At 44.5% G+C, this 16,792-nt stretch overlaps 1 protein-coding gene across 2 annotated transcripts in view; it reads right to left on the reverse strand.

Moving 5' to 3' along the window:
• LOC133356387 (contactin-3-like) overlaps nucleotides 1-15,806 on the reverse strand; it is a 158,028-nt gene extending 142,222 nt beyond the window's left edge. Inside the window, exon 1 of one of the 2 annotated variants that reach the window (XM_061573876.1) lies at nucleotides 15,134-15,806. The gene's annotated coding sequence lies outside the window, so the exon portion shown is untranslated. The remainder of the gene's footprint in view (nucleotides 1-15,133) is intronic. The other variant, XM_061573875.1, reaches the window with a different exon arrangement.
• Nucleotides 15,807-16,792: the final 986 nt, after the last annotated feature.

Genomic DNA, 16,792 nt, shown 5'->3' on the forward strand with positions numbered 1-16,792 from the left:
CGGGGGTAAGAGACCTCAAACATCTCTCTGACAAATGCAAACGTCATGAAAGTAGCCGCAGCCATATTGATAATAGCATGAAACTAACGTTTTTATGTTCAAGTAGGAAACATGCTTTTTTGTACTTTGGTCTGAAATGTATATAAAAGAGAAACATTTATGTTCAAGTAGGAAACATGCTTTTTGGTACTTCTTTTGGTCTGAAATGTAAATAAAGATCATCAAAATTTATATTCAAGTAGTCAAAATGGTTTTTGGTACTGCTTTATATTTATTTGCCCCCCTCAATAAAATAAAAAAAATGCGCCCCCCCAAAAATAAATATCACCAGCCGCCACTGCTACGTACGGTGCAAAAGAAGTTCAACAAAATACTGCTGAATGTAGGCCTCCATAAGCCACCACCACCTCTCATAATCCTACGATGTAATAATCATCCAAGCACCTGCACGTGAATTGATTTCATTGCTCCATATCATCGATGGTTGTCCACCATTATATTTTCAACACATTCACGATGTTGTTCGCTTCAATAGGATATCTCAAAGCATGCCGTGCTTTAAAACGGTTGGTAACCTGGCATTCACATGTGCTTCATAGAGTTAAAATTCACTGCAACGTTTTGAATAAATCTGGGAACACCGTGCAGTCATGAAAAACGAAGTTTCAATGATATAAAACAACACATCATACATCTTGACTTAAAGCTTTCGTGACTGCAGGAATTCATATTCTTGGGTCTTTCGGTAAAGTAACGTAGATAGGCTCGTTATAGATAGGTTTGTTATTTTTGTTATTTTCTACGTGACTTTACCGAAAGACCCAATAATATAACACATCATACGTTTTCTCATCTTTGAAGATGAGTTCTGTCAACTAACATTATTATCTTCGCTTTAAAACTAAGAATCCATATATGCACAAAAAATTGTTACACTGTGTAACAATTTTTTTTGGTCCTGGGTAGTAAGTGTTATTTCCTAATTGTTTATGCTTCAAAAGTACAAAAATGGCGATTATTCCCCACAAACTTTGCTTTTGTGACCAGGACAGTGATATTTTGAAATGTACCTATTTTCCAGAACATTCCAGATAGATTCAGATCTGAGTAAACTTGGAGTAACTTCTAGAACATTCTAGAACTTTACAGTAATATAAATAGTATAAATACAGGGGCCTTAAGCCCACCTGTTCAGTTTAGTTCCAGCTGCCGAAGTGGATACAAATCTGCATTTTTCTGAGATGGCATGAAGTGGCTGCAAGCATCTGGCAGACGTATTTTGCTATGTCTGCGGCCAATTTATCAAGACAAGAGCGAAAAAGTACTCTGTGGAAGCATTTGCTTTCAAGATGCTCATACATCATGCTACAACAGTGTCAGATGGTGAAAGTCTAAGGAGAGAGAACATGTTAAAGAAGCACTACGACAGAATGGCCACAATAATGCTCAAATTAACAGAACAATGAATGCGAAATCATGATCGCAAAGCAACCCTGCTCAAAGTGATCAGATTATTAAAACAATTAAATTACCATATATCTCAGGAATAACTGACAAATTAGCTCGTGTTTTGCAAAAGCAAAACATTAAAGTAAGATTTGGTACAGTACACAAAATTTAAAAAACTAATTTATTGTACTAAAGACGAATTACCTAAATTATCAACAGAAGGTGTATATCGGATTAATGCTTATGTGGCAGATGTTATATTGGACAGACGCGACGTAACATCAGCGTAAGACGAAAAGAACACCAAATAAATATTAAATGATCTCAAACACAACTGTCGGCAGTGGCAGAACATGCTTGCCAACAAGACCACTCAATTCATGTTAATAACGTTGAAGTGTTGTGTAAAACTAATTATTACTGGCCAAGACTAATTATAGAATCCACTGAAATTGAGAGAAATACAAATAACTGTAATTGCTCTGACAGCTAAAGGCTTAGTGCGGCCTGGAAGCGTATTATTAAATAATACATATTACAATTCCAATTCCTTATATGGGAAACACATACTAATTAACGGATTACTCACATAGTATATAATTACAATACCCCCCCCCCCTTCCGCCACCTTTGATTTCTGCACCAGATTGGGTATAGTGATTGGGTTCAGTTATTAAATAATACACATTACAACTAATTTCTAATCTACAACTGATTACTAATCATAGCAATTAACTGATTACTAATTTATTATATGATTACAATAACCCCCCCTCTCCGCCTCTGATCTCTGCACCTGATTGGGTTAAATGATGACGTCACCCTGCTGCTCTATTTAAGACTGGGAGAGCACGTGGAGAGCTTCACTATTCTGGCAAATTGCCCGACGATGCTGGATGTTATTACCAGTGAAACGTCATACTCAAAAATTGTAAATGTTGGGGATTCACTCTTCAACACACCGGTGGGCTAAAGTAGTGAACTATTTTTCTTTTGTAAACGTGACACTTTTTTTTTTACTGATTGGCCGTGTCGGGTGGTGGAGGGTTGTGACACATTTAGAAATAACGTGATCTAACCCAAAAACCTTTATTATGAATCTGCTAAGATGTGTGAGGCCTACAAGGCATATTTCGGCATGCCTGTCGGGGATCAAGACAAACCCTGGGCACCTCATTTCACCTGCGAGCAATGCAAAAAAAACTCTGGAAGGTAAGATGGACAATTGTTGCTCAAAATGTTAAGTTGTATAATTTGTTAAAATTTATAAAATTTGAAAAAGTTTATAATTTTTTTTTTACAATTTTCAATGTTATTGAAAAAATATATCATAATTAAAAATGTTGCGAGAATCTCTTAAACATTAGTCATGGGTGAAATAAATGTATTTTTGTATGATGGTACAGAGGAGAAAAGAGAGCCATGAAGTTCGCTATCCCAATAATTTGGCGGGAACCCACTCACCACTCAAGCAACTGCTACTTCTGCATGGTGGACCCTTCCAAACATAGCAAGAATGCACCTGCTATCACATATCTGGACCTTCCTTCATCCATCGCCCCGGTGCCACACTGCCATGATCATAAATCTTGGTCTCACCAAGTCCAATGCCGAGCTTTTGACGTCTAGGCTGAAGCAGTGGAACTTGTTGGATTAAAGTGTGCAAGTCACAGATCAGAGGAAGCGTCACCAACCTTTTTGCAGCTTCTTCACCCGTCAAGATGGGCTATGCTTCTGCCACAATGTGACCAGTCTGTTCGAGGCAATCGGAATCACCTATAACCAGAATGAGTGGCGCCTCTTCATTGACATCTCATCCAGTAGCCTCAAAGCCGTGCTGCTCCATAATGGTAACAAATACCCGTCTCTTCTCTTGACTCACTTGATGCACCTCAAAAAGGATTAACAACAGCATCAAGACCTTGCTGGACGCCTTGAAGTATGATGAGAACAGCTGGGAGGTCATCGGAGACTTCAAAATGGTGGCATTCCTGATGGGTCTCGAAGGCAGTTATATAAAGTTTCCCTGCTATCTTTGCCTTTGGGACAGCAGGGACACCAAGGCGCACTACCACAGGCGGGACTGGCCACAGCGGACCGAGTTCTCTGTGGGGAGAAACAACGTCAAGTGGGAACCACTGGTTGACACCCTGAAGGTGCTGATGTCACCACTGCAAATCAAATTGGGCCTTGTACAACAATTTGTCAGAGCTGCAGATAAGGAGTCGGCAGCCTTCAAGTACCTTCAATACTTCTTCCATAAGCTGTCTGAGGAAAAGGTCAAAGCCGGTATCTTCGTCGGACCACAGATAAAGAAGATCCTGGAGTGCAATGAATTCCCCAAGAAGCTCACTCGTAAGGAGAAAGCGGCTTGGGAACAGCTTTGTCGCAGTGGTTTGTGGCTTCCTGGGCAATCACAAGGTCGAAAACGATGTGGAGCTGGTTGAGACCCTGGTGAAAAACTATGTCACAATGGGCTGTAGAATGTTCCTTAAAGTCCATATCCTTGATGCTCATCTTGATAAATTCAAGGAGAACATGGGAGCGTACTCGGAGGAGCAAGGCGAGCGCTTCCACCAGGATATACTGGACTTTGAACGCCGCTACCAAGGACAGTATAACGAGACCATGATGGAAGACTACATTTGGGGGCTGATTCATGAAAGTGATTTACAGTATAATCGTACATCTCGAAAAACTACTCACTTCTAAATCTTTTGTAGTAATTTTGTCTTACTTTAGTATAAATGCATGTACATTTTTAATCATATGGTTTTTTTTTCTGACTTTATGTAAACGAAAAGTCACAAATTCGCCCGTTGTCTCATTGAAAATAGGTACATTTCAAAATTTCAATGTCCGGGTCACAAAAGCAAAGTGTGTGGGGAATAATAGCCATTTTCTATACTTTTCAGGCATAACCAATTAGGAAATAACACTAAATACTCGAACAAAAATTGTGTTACATAGTGTTATGACTTGTATGGCTTAAAGATACTGTATATATATTCTCAAAATGAGATTCATATCGAACACGTTTTCTAATTAAAAAAACTGTTGGGGGGGGGTGGGGGTCATGATAAAAATCTGTTTTGGGAGAACGAGAAAGGAACATCGGTATACCAATGGTTGGCTACGTATGGTGCGAAAGAAGTTCAACATACATGCAAGTGCAGTTTTTAATCAGTGCGTATTGCCAGCTCGAATACATCCAAGTCGCTCATAATCAGAAGGCTGCAAAGATTAAAATCCTGGTTGTGGGTTGACTTCGCCCATCGTTCCTCCGGGCTTACTCAAAATTAATATACTGATTTTGTGACTGCAAGTCAACAGTTGTCTTATCTGGAGCGACTCGTGCCAACCAAAGGAACGTGGAATTTCCACCACCGGCTTAGGACTGGAAGCAGGAGACGATCACCAATTGCCTCGACGCTCATTTGAGCAGGAAATTAGCGTGTTTGTTTGGTGCCAGCTACGGATTCGCGAGAAGTGTGTGGGAACCGACGAAGAACGTGGAGAAAAAAACATGTAATGTCCGCAAAACAAACGTGCTTTGGAATACTCTCTTCAAGAGACGTCAAGAGGAACGCACGGATTGGGGAAACAAACACACAACAACGATGTCACTTTAACTCGGCTGGAACGAGACACTGCTAGGAGGGATGATGGCTCAAGAACGTGACTGATGACAGAATGACAGCCAAATGAGAGAATCTGCCCCGAGAGGACATTCCAAGTTGGGATGGAGTGATTAAGTAAATGTATGTGCAGCATTGAGAAGGATTGTGGCATCACAGAATGGTGAAAGATGACTAAATTGTGGGGGTGGTGATGATGAGTAGACCCAATCGAAATACCAATCTGCATGTATAAAAAAATAAGGTCTAATAAAGAGATCTGCCCCTGCATTTCATTTCAGTACCACCATAACCCTTTCTATGAGCAATGAGTATCACCACGTTGTAACGATCGTCACCCGATAACGAGCACCGAATTGCTTTTTTTAAAGCCAACAAATGACCCGATTAAAATACAGAGAAACATTTCTCAATCGAAATGTGTTTCAATCTGTGCATGTCATATGAATGAAACAAAGACGCTGGAAAAAAACAGAAAAAACACGATGCAAACAAAAGCTGAAAATCGCGGAGAATTGCTCGCTTGAAAGTCACACCGTTCCCCCGTGCCGACGACTTTGATGCCGTTGTTCTGTGCTGATGCACCACGGATCTCCCTTCGCAAAGTAGCTTGACGAACTGGCGAGATGGGACCTTCCATGTGTGACAAATAAGCCTTGATCGACTGATACACCGAGTGACGGACAGACGAATCCATGGATCGGGCGACGAATGGACATCGGTGACATCGCATTCGCCGTCAAGGGAAATAAAGTGGGCTTGGTCAAGTCGCAGGACACGTAGCCGGGAGGCATGATGGCCAACGCACGAGCTGTTGACAGAAGTCCAGCCATAGGAGTAAATGCATCTGATAGGATGACTACCGTAGAGGTGGAGTGATTAGATAAGCCTGTGCAGTGGATTGAGAGGGCTTGTGGTAGCAGAGGGACCACGAGGGCGTGCATATCCAATGGGTGATGATGATGACGATGATTTTTTGTTCTTAAAGAATTACGAGTTTCCATGAGTATGTTTAACACGTAGGCTTTCGCGACCAATATTATTCATAATAAAGTTTTTAGGTTTAGATCGCGTTATTTATAAATGTGTCGTAACCCTCCACCACCCGACACGGCCAATCAACAAAAAAAGTGTCACGTTGACAAAAGACAAATAGTTCACTACTTTAGCCCACCGGTGTGTTGAAGAGTGAAACCACAACATTTACAATTTTTTTCCCATGAGTATATTTAAAGTCTATTAGGGGAGGCGGATTCTGATGTGGACGATGACGTTTCTCCGAGGCACAATGCCTTGCAGACGTGTGCCATTGTTGGCAAGTGAGACACTGGCACTTTCTGAATAAATGTCAGAGCGAGAGCAACATGGACGAGCGTGTGTGTGTTCGTATGTGAATGCCACTTGTTTTGTTTTACTGTGACCAACTTGCTCACAGCTAAACAATGTGCAGAACTGCTGTAATTTTTGTGATGTCGGGAACCTATATCATGAAGGTTTATCCACGATTTTACTCCACTTATCTTTGAGAAACACAACGGATAATTGCATATAATGGAAATAATGTGCTGCTCAACACCTGTGAGCTGATACACATGCGTGCAAGATTTATAAGACATTCAGCAATGAACTGTGAGAAACATCACGATAATTTCACAGAGGGCTGTGGATAATAGGAGTGTTCGTGGACTCTATAGCTCCCGCAGGTAATAGGAGTCGCAGGTAAAATTAGTAAGTAATAAATTATACGTACAAATTATACAAAAAAATACTAATGTCAGTGCAAGAAACTAATGAAGTGCATAAGGTCCAACAATCTCAGCTATTTTTGTTGAGCAATGCAAGCACGTTACATTTTTTATGCAGTTATAATTAATTTCTTTATTTTTATGACTGGTTTCAATCAGTCTTAGGCTTACTGTCTGTTATTTGAAATAACATACCGTGCTTTCCAAGTTTCGTGAATTCTCCCATGTAGAATGTTACTAAAATATGAGTCATTCAAGGTTCATGTGCTCTCTTGGTATGTAGTGAATTAATATTATCATAATTTTCCAGTCATTCCCCTGAAATTCATGTGCATCTGCCCCATCTGTGGCGTAACAAAGTATTACCAAAAATATATATATATATTTTAGGGGGACAGACATTCATGCAACCATCTCAGGACACCTGCTTTCAAATCCTCGTCACATTTTACCGACTCAAATCCACGCTTAAAGCATTTGTTCCACTTAACCAAACTTCCGCACGACATGCATGTATCAAATAACCTTACGGCTGTAAAATGTCATCTGGTTTAACTTTTTCCTTCCCCAGAACTGTCATTATACAATGCTTCTGCCCCACACTACATGTCACTATGTATGCCACCATCTTGGAAATAACCAGACTGCTGTAGACAGCTGTGATGTCACTTCACACAGGAGTTGCCAGATATTGTCACCACCACTCTACACACATTTTCAGTGACCTGTCAGTTTTATACGACTACAGTAGCAATCGTCCTATCCATGACTTTATTACCCACAACTTCTGATATTCGCGGGAGCTGTAGAGTCTGCATAAAACTTGTCTGTGGCCTGACTCTTTATATTATCTGCATTCATCCACATGTGTTAAGCCACCCTGCTTGCACAATGGCTTCCTATCATCTGCGAAGGGGCTGTGCATGAAGCAGTTCTCGTAGAAAATGGACCCTATTATCCGTAGGTTTTTCGCCGTTATTGATCGGCCATTTTTGTTCTGTCACACACTTTGGTAAATTACGCCATTAGTCTTATTGGCCATGAACTGCTCACAGATTAGTCGTGTTCATCAGCAAATCAATTTTATTATCAGTGGATTTCCCTCCCCCACCCCTATGGTAAGTGCGTTGCCACAACCACTCCACACATTTGCAGATAACCCCGTGAAAAATATTTGATTCAATGTTCGTCCCCCACATTACCATAGATAAGAGGGATTCTATCACATGTAGAACAAAATAGCATCAGATTACCTCCAACAATCCTCCTCTTACACCAAAGATGGTTGACAAGGTTGTTTGGGTTGTTTTTTTCATAACGCAAAAAGGGGAAAAAAACAATGGGGAAATCACCGTTGGTTGCTACAAAACAATGGTGTGAGATTTAATAATGCAATTTAATGAAATATTTATTGCACATCAATATACCGCAGCTTTATTTACTCATTCGTTCTGGAGATTGGCCGTGCTGCCCTTGATACATTGCGTTCTCTCCTCGTATTCGTAGGCATTACGTTGGCAGCTGACGGTTTCTTTGAAGATTGTATTGGATCAAAGTAACTATTGTTCCCATCGTCAAATGATCCACAAACCCCTACAGAGTTGGGCAGCCATGTGATAGCAATGCATTTTACACAGTGCAGCACTTTCTAGGTTTTTGACCTCTGGTGTTTATGGGGAGAAAAAAAACCGTGAGAGAATGGTCCTATAAACTACACGAGTATTGATTAATCTTCTCGAAATATTGTCCTGTCACTGAGGATGGATACAGCATTGATCAATATACAGTATTTGCTAAGATTATGAAGCATCCCTTAATGCTAAAGGTCACCAGAGGTCATACATCACCAAAGAAGATCTGGAGTATTCCAACAATTGTTATTATTATTCTCATCTATAAAAAGTTTAAACAGCAGTGCGAGCCAATCCGTCACAGGTTACCTGTGATACGTTTCACATGTTTTTATTCTCTGCATGTGTTGAAGCAGAGCAGGCCAGGGGATAGGTCACAAATGTCAAAACAAAATGGTCCATTTCCAATTTAAGCCAGTCCTTTGGAATGTGCTATTGCTCATAAAAATTGGTCCAGTGGCTTAGTTGGGACAAGATGTTGGACAAAGATTAAAAATCGTATTCATATATAAGTAGATAATCTGGATTCAGAAAGAGGTCCATTAACAGCCATCAAAACAAAATGACTTCCCATCAAGGAATCAAGTCAGCCGGCAGCTATCACATTGCAACTGTAATTAAATAAAATGGAATATGATATATTTATTGTTTTATTAACATTTTATTGTTTGGCAACGGATCCACTGGCCCTTTTGCTACGTGGGGTTGCCTCCACGGTGGCTGCCACCGGGCTTGAGGTTTCAATTCAGTTGCTGTGAGGCTTTGACAAAGTGTGCCATTTGTTGGAAATTAGATACCAAAGGCCATGTGGTATAATTTACAGGAAAGAGGACATTGTGTGCCAAGTCATGGCTCAAAATGCCAAAAGAATGTACGTCGGCTTGTGTTATACTCAGCCACAACATGCACTAGATTGTTATAACTGAAACGAAATACACGTTGGGTATGTTGGCCAAATACCCTCCAGAGCTCCCTCTACTGGAGGCCCTTTCGCCAGCAGCGGCCGTGATCAAGCAATTGCACAGCTGCACCTTTAGTCGGCGTCTCTATAAACAAAAAAATATACATCGATAATGGCATGAAGTTTCATTGAAATACTCGTTTGTCTATTTGGAAGCTAAATTTCTCCGTTGGACGTTAAAATAACGGCCACTAAATATCAATGCAGGTATAATGCTCAAAGAGACCAATCGACAATGCATAATTTATTTGAATACTGTATTTAAATAATAATAATAATTACATGATATTTTATAGCCCTTTGTCACTATGCTGCTGGATTACTAATGGGATTATTTGATCATTCTTCACAACTCTGGTCAATGCGGATTGGTGAGGGACGGTGGGATAATTGCGTGGTGTGACAACCACTGCGCCACCGCTCCCCCGACGGAGAATATTTGGCCCTGCAAAAAAATCGCTGAAAAGTTTTCATGCTTTTAACATTTGTTAGCAAAGCCCAAATGCTAGGATAAGGTTAAAGTGTGTGCAGACATGGTGGATTACAGCTGTTTCAACCTTTCTGCCCCCTGCTGACAGCACTGAACCAAAATGTTTCCCCCCCATCATGTCAGCTCGTGGCTGCTTATTCCAATCACAACAACCAACGCAGCACAGTGACCACAGAGACTGATATATATTCGAACAGTCAAGCTAATCCCACACGGCCACCCACTCGGGCTCTCATCACTACATGTGTACTGTATCTGATTGCGCTGTTATTAATTGCCCGCAGATAAGGCTTTTTGGTAAATGAGCATTAAATTGTCTTGGGGATGAGTGCCACCAGCTGAAATTGTGCCTTGCGCAATTACACAGTTGTTGCCACGGTGCTTGAGATTCACATGGATCGTCTCCAGGCCTCGGTCTTCCCGAGCCAAATTACAAAAAAACTGCGGAATTACTTTCTAATTGGCGCGTATTCCCTCCGAGGGTGTTGGCTCGACTGAGCTTGAAATGAGTACCTGGCAGGCGGGCGTTTTCAAGCGAGGGGATAGAATTCTTTGGTCGCGTCCGTCTCGTGTGCTGAGCTGAGCCGATCTGAATCGAGCACTCACTGACGTCACTTGCCCTGAAATCTATCTGATCGGCCCTCCAAAGGGGCCCGAGACAGGGCAAAATCACTGTGAAATTAATATTCCCGCGGAGGGAGGGAGGGAGGGGGGGGCATTTGAGATTTTGTTGGGGAGAGCAGTCGAGGAGGTTGGGTTGAGGGTGCGGATGTTGATCCTGGAGAAGCAATAAGGGAGGTCCTAGCTTGGGTGGAGAGATTTGGCAACTGGGGAGGGTTTGAAAGTTGGGTGGGAGGCTGGGAGAGGCGATGCAGGGGTGGAGGGGTGAGAGGCGCATATTGGCTGATTTCCAGCGACTCCGGAAACCATTATGAAGCATTTTTTGCATGATTCCATGGCAGTGATCGTAACCTTCGGAACGTGTCATTGCATTGCCAGTCTTCGTCTAGGTTTTATTCATTTGATATCAAACGCCTCTGGGCGGTTCAACGTGTCCCCAATTTCCATGCCGCTTCTTGATTCGCGTCGAGACTTTAAAGCGCACGCGGGTTTCGTTCCGTTCAGCTGTTGCAATGGATAGAGCTACTCACTGGTCAGGGAAACAAACAAAAAAACTAGTCGATTTTGTTGTTGTTGTTGTTTAGCACGTGGCATAAGCGCCCCATGTTGAATTCAGTTTGTACATACACCGCAGGCATGCCACGTGTACTTCTTTCCTGCTGTATCATAGCATCACGCTCAATCTTTACGCTTCCACGAGCACTCGTGTTCTCAAGTCACACGCTCCATCTCACGTGGGGTGGGGAAATAAAAAAACGAAACTCCACGCTCAGCCATTCTGACTTTGATTGTGTCAATTAAGGGCGCAGATAGTTCACCTCTATATTGTGTTTACTGTGCATTGATTAAACAGCACTTTGAAATTATCACCACCAGTACGTTACCCTCTCAATAATTAGCTGCGACTGGCCACTTGTGTTAATTTAAAATTGATATGCTCTATAGATTAGTGCTTTAAACACATAATTATTGTGTATTATGGCAGGGCTTGCTTTATCACTGCCACAACAATGCAATTCATTATCTTCGTCTCGATGTCCACGTAAGATGCAATTATACTTGTTATCGACGACGGCTGCGTGGTATGCACGCGATTCCTTGGTGTTACAGCATGCTGGATTTAGCGCTGCAGCATCACAAACAGTTTTTTGGTGTAATTATTCGGTGCATTGTATACTAATTGCGGAGTAGAGTTGGTGGAGGATTGTGTCATGAGCAGTGAACCTGAGTTTAATTCCCGGCTCTGGCTAACATTCACTGAAAGAGGATATCTGCACGTGTTCTCTCCCCCACGCCCCCACCTCACCTCTTCACCAACCCACACCAACCAGTGTGGGGAAATATGGTAAAACAACCCCTGTGACTGATAAGATTCGTGTATGTATACGTTGAACTTCTATTCGCACCGTACGTCGACAAACATGCTCATCGGAGGTTAGCATTTGGTAATGAAATAAAATTGAACGTTATGTGTTGCTGCCCGTTGTCCAATCCGTGGCTGAAGGCTTCCCCCACCGTCGTGTCGGTCATGGGGGTTGTTTGACCATACTTCACCACGCTGGTGTAGACCGTGGCAGGTTCATGACCCGACTAAAACAAGTGATTACTTCAATGGCAAGTCAGATAATACAAATTTCAAAAAAAACATAACAGAACAATTCAAAATACCAACACCGGAGTCCCGAGCTAACCATACGTCGAGTGAGTTTTCACGTGAATAATTATCAGCCCAAAACAGGACACATTCGCACTCAGCTTCTGTCCTTAACCCTTCCGTTAACCGCGCGCTCCGGCAAGAAATCCTTCCACTGTTGTCGTCTGCTCGGCCTTTTCGCGTCTCAACATCCAAAATGTGCTGCGAGGATTGCACGAACGGCGCGATTGCTGACAACAGAGATTGCAACCCCCCACCACCACCCACCCACCACCAACCCATCCACCAAGACCGCCACCCCCCCACCCATCAATCTCTTCCCTAGGGGTGGCTTAGCGGGCGTGACGAGCACCCAATCCCGCAGGCACCGCGCGCGCGCGCAATCGTAGTAAACAATGAACGTCATCCATTGGCTCATGGCTCACAGCCAATTAGCGCGGTTGGCTACGTACGGCGAGAAAGAACTTCAGCATACGTACACACATACACACGTAGCAGTCGCAAACACCATCTGTCCTTAGCTCGGGGTAACAATGGGGAACGCCTGCCTGAGCGCACGGCTTTACATGAGTGTGCCTCCCGTTCCTTTAAAACAGAGGCTGCGAATATCAAACAAGCTGATGTTTTGTTTTGCCTTTTATTTCTTTTATCTCTCTTTGTATTGTCTGTTGTTGTAATTTGCTGACCATCCACCACCGGGCTTCATAGCTCATCGCATTCCTCCTCCAGTCTAAGTACAGATTCTGACTCTGAGCTGTTATTCAACATACGCGCGTATGCGTGTTCCTTAATAGCAATGCAGTGCTGCCCCGGGTACGTTTAAATCAAACGATGATAACAGTTTGTGTCCGATTATAGTAGTTGTTCGCATGAGCTTATTTAATACCCGTATCACCAAGCGGTCAACCCATGGCACCTGGATCTGTCCCGTGACCTGCCTGTGGGCCAGCCTTCGACACTTCACGCGGGTCCAAAAGTGCACCTAGCCTGGCACAAGCGCCGCTGTTGACTGTTTCCGTGTGCATGCGCGCGTGTGCATGTCCACGAGTGCATGCGCACGTGTGCATGTCCAATATTAAGCACAGATGATGGCGGTTTTTTTTATCCACTGCTAGATTGTTGTGCCATTCTGACCCGACCCCGACTGGAAATCTGTGCAAAAGACCTTCACAGCTCATCGGATTCCTCCAGTATGAACGCATATTCTGATTCTGGATTGTCTCCGCACGCCAGAGCGCTCACGTGGGGTTGTTTGACCATACTTCACCACGTTGGTCAGTGCGAGGTGGGCGGTTTGGGGCGGAGGGCTCGGTGAGAGACACGGACTCGCCCGCGTCAGCCACATCCGGGGAATCGAACTCAGGTGGTCGGTTTTTCCGAGCAGAGTGGCACTAACCACTGCGCCACTGCCCCACCTCTCAGCTGTAATATTTGCATATAAATCATTTGTGTTGCTGTCCGCCCGTGCACTGATTAACCCTCTTCATATTAAACGGAGCGATTTTCCGTCGGCAAATTAAAAGTGCCTCTGGAAAACTGGTTCCCTTTTCCAGCGCATTCCGTGTTTAATTGACCTCGAGATGTCGATGATCTTTCGTGGCTGAATCCTGGCTGTAACGCTTAATGCATCAATTATGCATACGACTGGCTTGGTGGCAGATTCCTTGCTATGCAGTAGCCTCACACACACACACACGAGTGGAGCTATTGATCCGCAGCCCAGTAGGATCCCCCATTAAACCTAAAACAATCAAGCCCATGGCAACAATCCAGCAGTGCCAAGTGCACCTACGTTATAACCCAACAGACTGTGATTACAAAAACACCCGTGCTAATGTACGCGTTTCGTTTTGGGCCATTTCTTTTGCAGTGGGTGACAGCCCAGCAATTTACCCATCTATTTGACATTTCCCTAGACAGCATTTTAAGTTATCACAATACGCGTAAATGACGAGCACCTATATGTATATTCGTCTGTGCTTGTGTGTGACACAGAATATGAGTGTCACGATGTTTGGTGCTCGCTGAAAGCACTTGCCCCAACAGCCTGGAAAAGGCTTTACGGGGGATCTTTGTCTTTGAAACAATTGAGCGCTTCGAGTACGTTATCGTGTTTCTGATTACCCTTGGCATGCATAACTACAGCAGGACAATTATTATCAGAGCTACACGTGCCTCTGCTGTCCAGGTTCACGCAACAAAGACAAAGAACCCCCTATAGCTTCAACACACTCCTAGGGCAAGTCAACACACGCATACACATAGACCGCTCCAATCACAAGCTAATAAATTACTCATTGCGTAAATGTCTAATGACCGCGTGTATACACTTTTCTGTGTGCTACAATTGACCACATGAAGTGTCTCTGATTAATTACCATTCGGAGGTTATGGATAACTTCAACAGGAAATTAATTATTTTGAAACTACAAGTGCATATGCATTCCAGGAGCACACACAGGCAACGATCCCCCGTATAGCCTGAAAAGACTGTTGGGGCAAGTGCTGTTAGCGAGCACCTATTGACGGCCGGCACGGCACGCGAGGGGGTGTGTGGCCAGCACCACGCCCGGCCGCCTTTGTCTCCCCAGTGGCGATGTTCACACAGCACACCAGTTACTTATTTGAGGCTGAGTCGACTTAGAGGAGGCCCAGAACCGGTTCAGATAATGGTCACTGGTGTTAGCGCAGCGCGCAAACGGCTACACTACCGCTCCTCAAACACGCGAAACAAAGACAAACATCCCCCGTGTAGCCTTAACAGGCTGTCGGGGCAAGTGCTGTTAGCGAGCACCTATGAAGACCGGTGCGGAACACACACGCACGCACGCACTCGAAACAGTCACGCGCACAAACACGAATGGCATCACAGGACCACTCAAACTGGCGCGTTATGCGAGTGCGGGACAGACGTAAAATGAGAGAGAGAGAAACGTAGAATTACCTTCAATTCAGGGCGTCTGCTTGCGACGTACAAGCGAGCGTTCTTGTCACCCCAACTGTGCTCAAGCAAAGATCCATCCACCGCAGCGCGCCCTGTTCACTTTGAGCGCTGGTCTTGAACGCATAGCCGCTGTCAACACCCGCGAGCAGTGGTGGGGAGGAGAGGTGGGGGGTGGGAAAACCTTCGCACGCTGACTTTCGTTCAGCCCTGCCTGCAGCCAAAGTGATACCTCTGTGTGTGTGTGGTGTGTGTGTTAAGTGTGTGAGTGAGACAACCCAAAGGGAGCGAACGAACGAGAGAAAGAGAGGGTGGATGTGGGGGGAAGTGAAAGGGGGTGGGGTAAGGAACGATTAACAGAAGCTACAAAATGATTTTCACTTCATCAAGCAAGCCCCCCTTTTTGCTAAAGTCGTACGCGCGAGATATAACTGCACGGGTGGGTCGGGTGGGCGAAGCGATTGGCTCAATGTAAACCCAGCAGCAGTAGCAGCGGCGGCGGCGGCGGCAGCGGCGGTAGTGGCCAGTGGCATCCGCGTGCTGATGATGTTAAGCTCCGATGAGCAGGGGATGAACAGCAGCAGCAGCAGGAGGAGGGAGGAGACACGCGCAGTTGGTGCGGGCGTGTCCACGTCGCCGAAGCGCACGGTCTGACAGCGGGGAATTAGTCATTAGGACGTCACTGTGCCCGGAGTGGATTATTTTTGCCTCCGCCGAGGGTGGCGCTCGGTGGTGGATGGAGAAATAGGGGGGGTGGGGGGGCAACGAGGGGGGGGGGGTTGCCGGATTGGGTTGCAAGGCGGCGTGCCTTGTTCTGCAGGTTGCGGCACGTGTGTGGCTATCAGAACTCCAACATTTACTCTCACTGGGGGGATCCCATGCACTGCAAAAGCTCCTACAGCAAGGGGCGGGTGAGAACGTTAGGACATAAAACAATACAAACACGCGATACGAGTGCAGACGATAGGAGAGGTCAGGCAATTACTCAACAAATTGCAAATACAATTAAAACAAAACTATTTATATTCTACCAGGTAAAGCCCACTGAGCAGATTAGCTTTTTCTTTTCAGAAGCGACCTCGCCACAAATGAGAGCTCAACCAAGTAGCTCGCCATGACGTGAACATTTATTGCAGAAAAGCAGAGGCATCGGGAGGGTAGATCCGTGTTGCCTGGTGTTGGGGAATTCTGCACTGCGTCTCGTGTCGCGTCTCTCGGGCTTTCCAAAGCAACACACAAAGACAAAGATCCCCCGCGTAGCCTTCACTGGCAGTTCGGGGCAAGTGCTGTTTGCGAGCACCAGTGAGGAGTGGGTTACGGGTGCACCGACTGACGGTATGGGCAGGACCACGACCGGCGCCCATGTTGACGCATCCTACCTGGGTCAAAATTAAGGCTGAGTCAACCTAGGGGAGCGTAAGGACTGGTTCAGATATGTTGTCACCGGTGTTGATCGTGGTCGGGAATGGAACTCACAGGTGCTTGCTAACAAAACTTACCCGCTATCCAAAGACAAAGACCCTCCGTATAGCCTTAACAGACTGTTGGGGCAAGTGCTGTTAGCGAGCACCTATGAAGGCCAGCATGGCCCATGGAGGGGTGGGTGGCCAGCACTACTCCCGACGGCTTTTGTCTACCTAGTGGTCGATGTTTATACACCGC

The sequence above is a fragment of the Lethenteron reissneri genome, chromosome 54, assembly GCF_015708825.2.
Source record: "Lethenteron reissneri isolate LAM-NWPU_2019-01 chromosome 54, ASM1570882v1, whole genome shotgun sequence".
Classification (NCBI taxonomy): Eukaryota; Metazoa; Chordata; class Hyperoartia; order Petromyzontiformes; family Petromyzontidae; genus Lethenteron; species Lethenteron reissneri.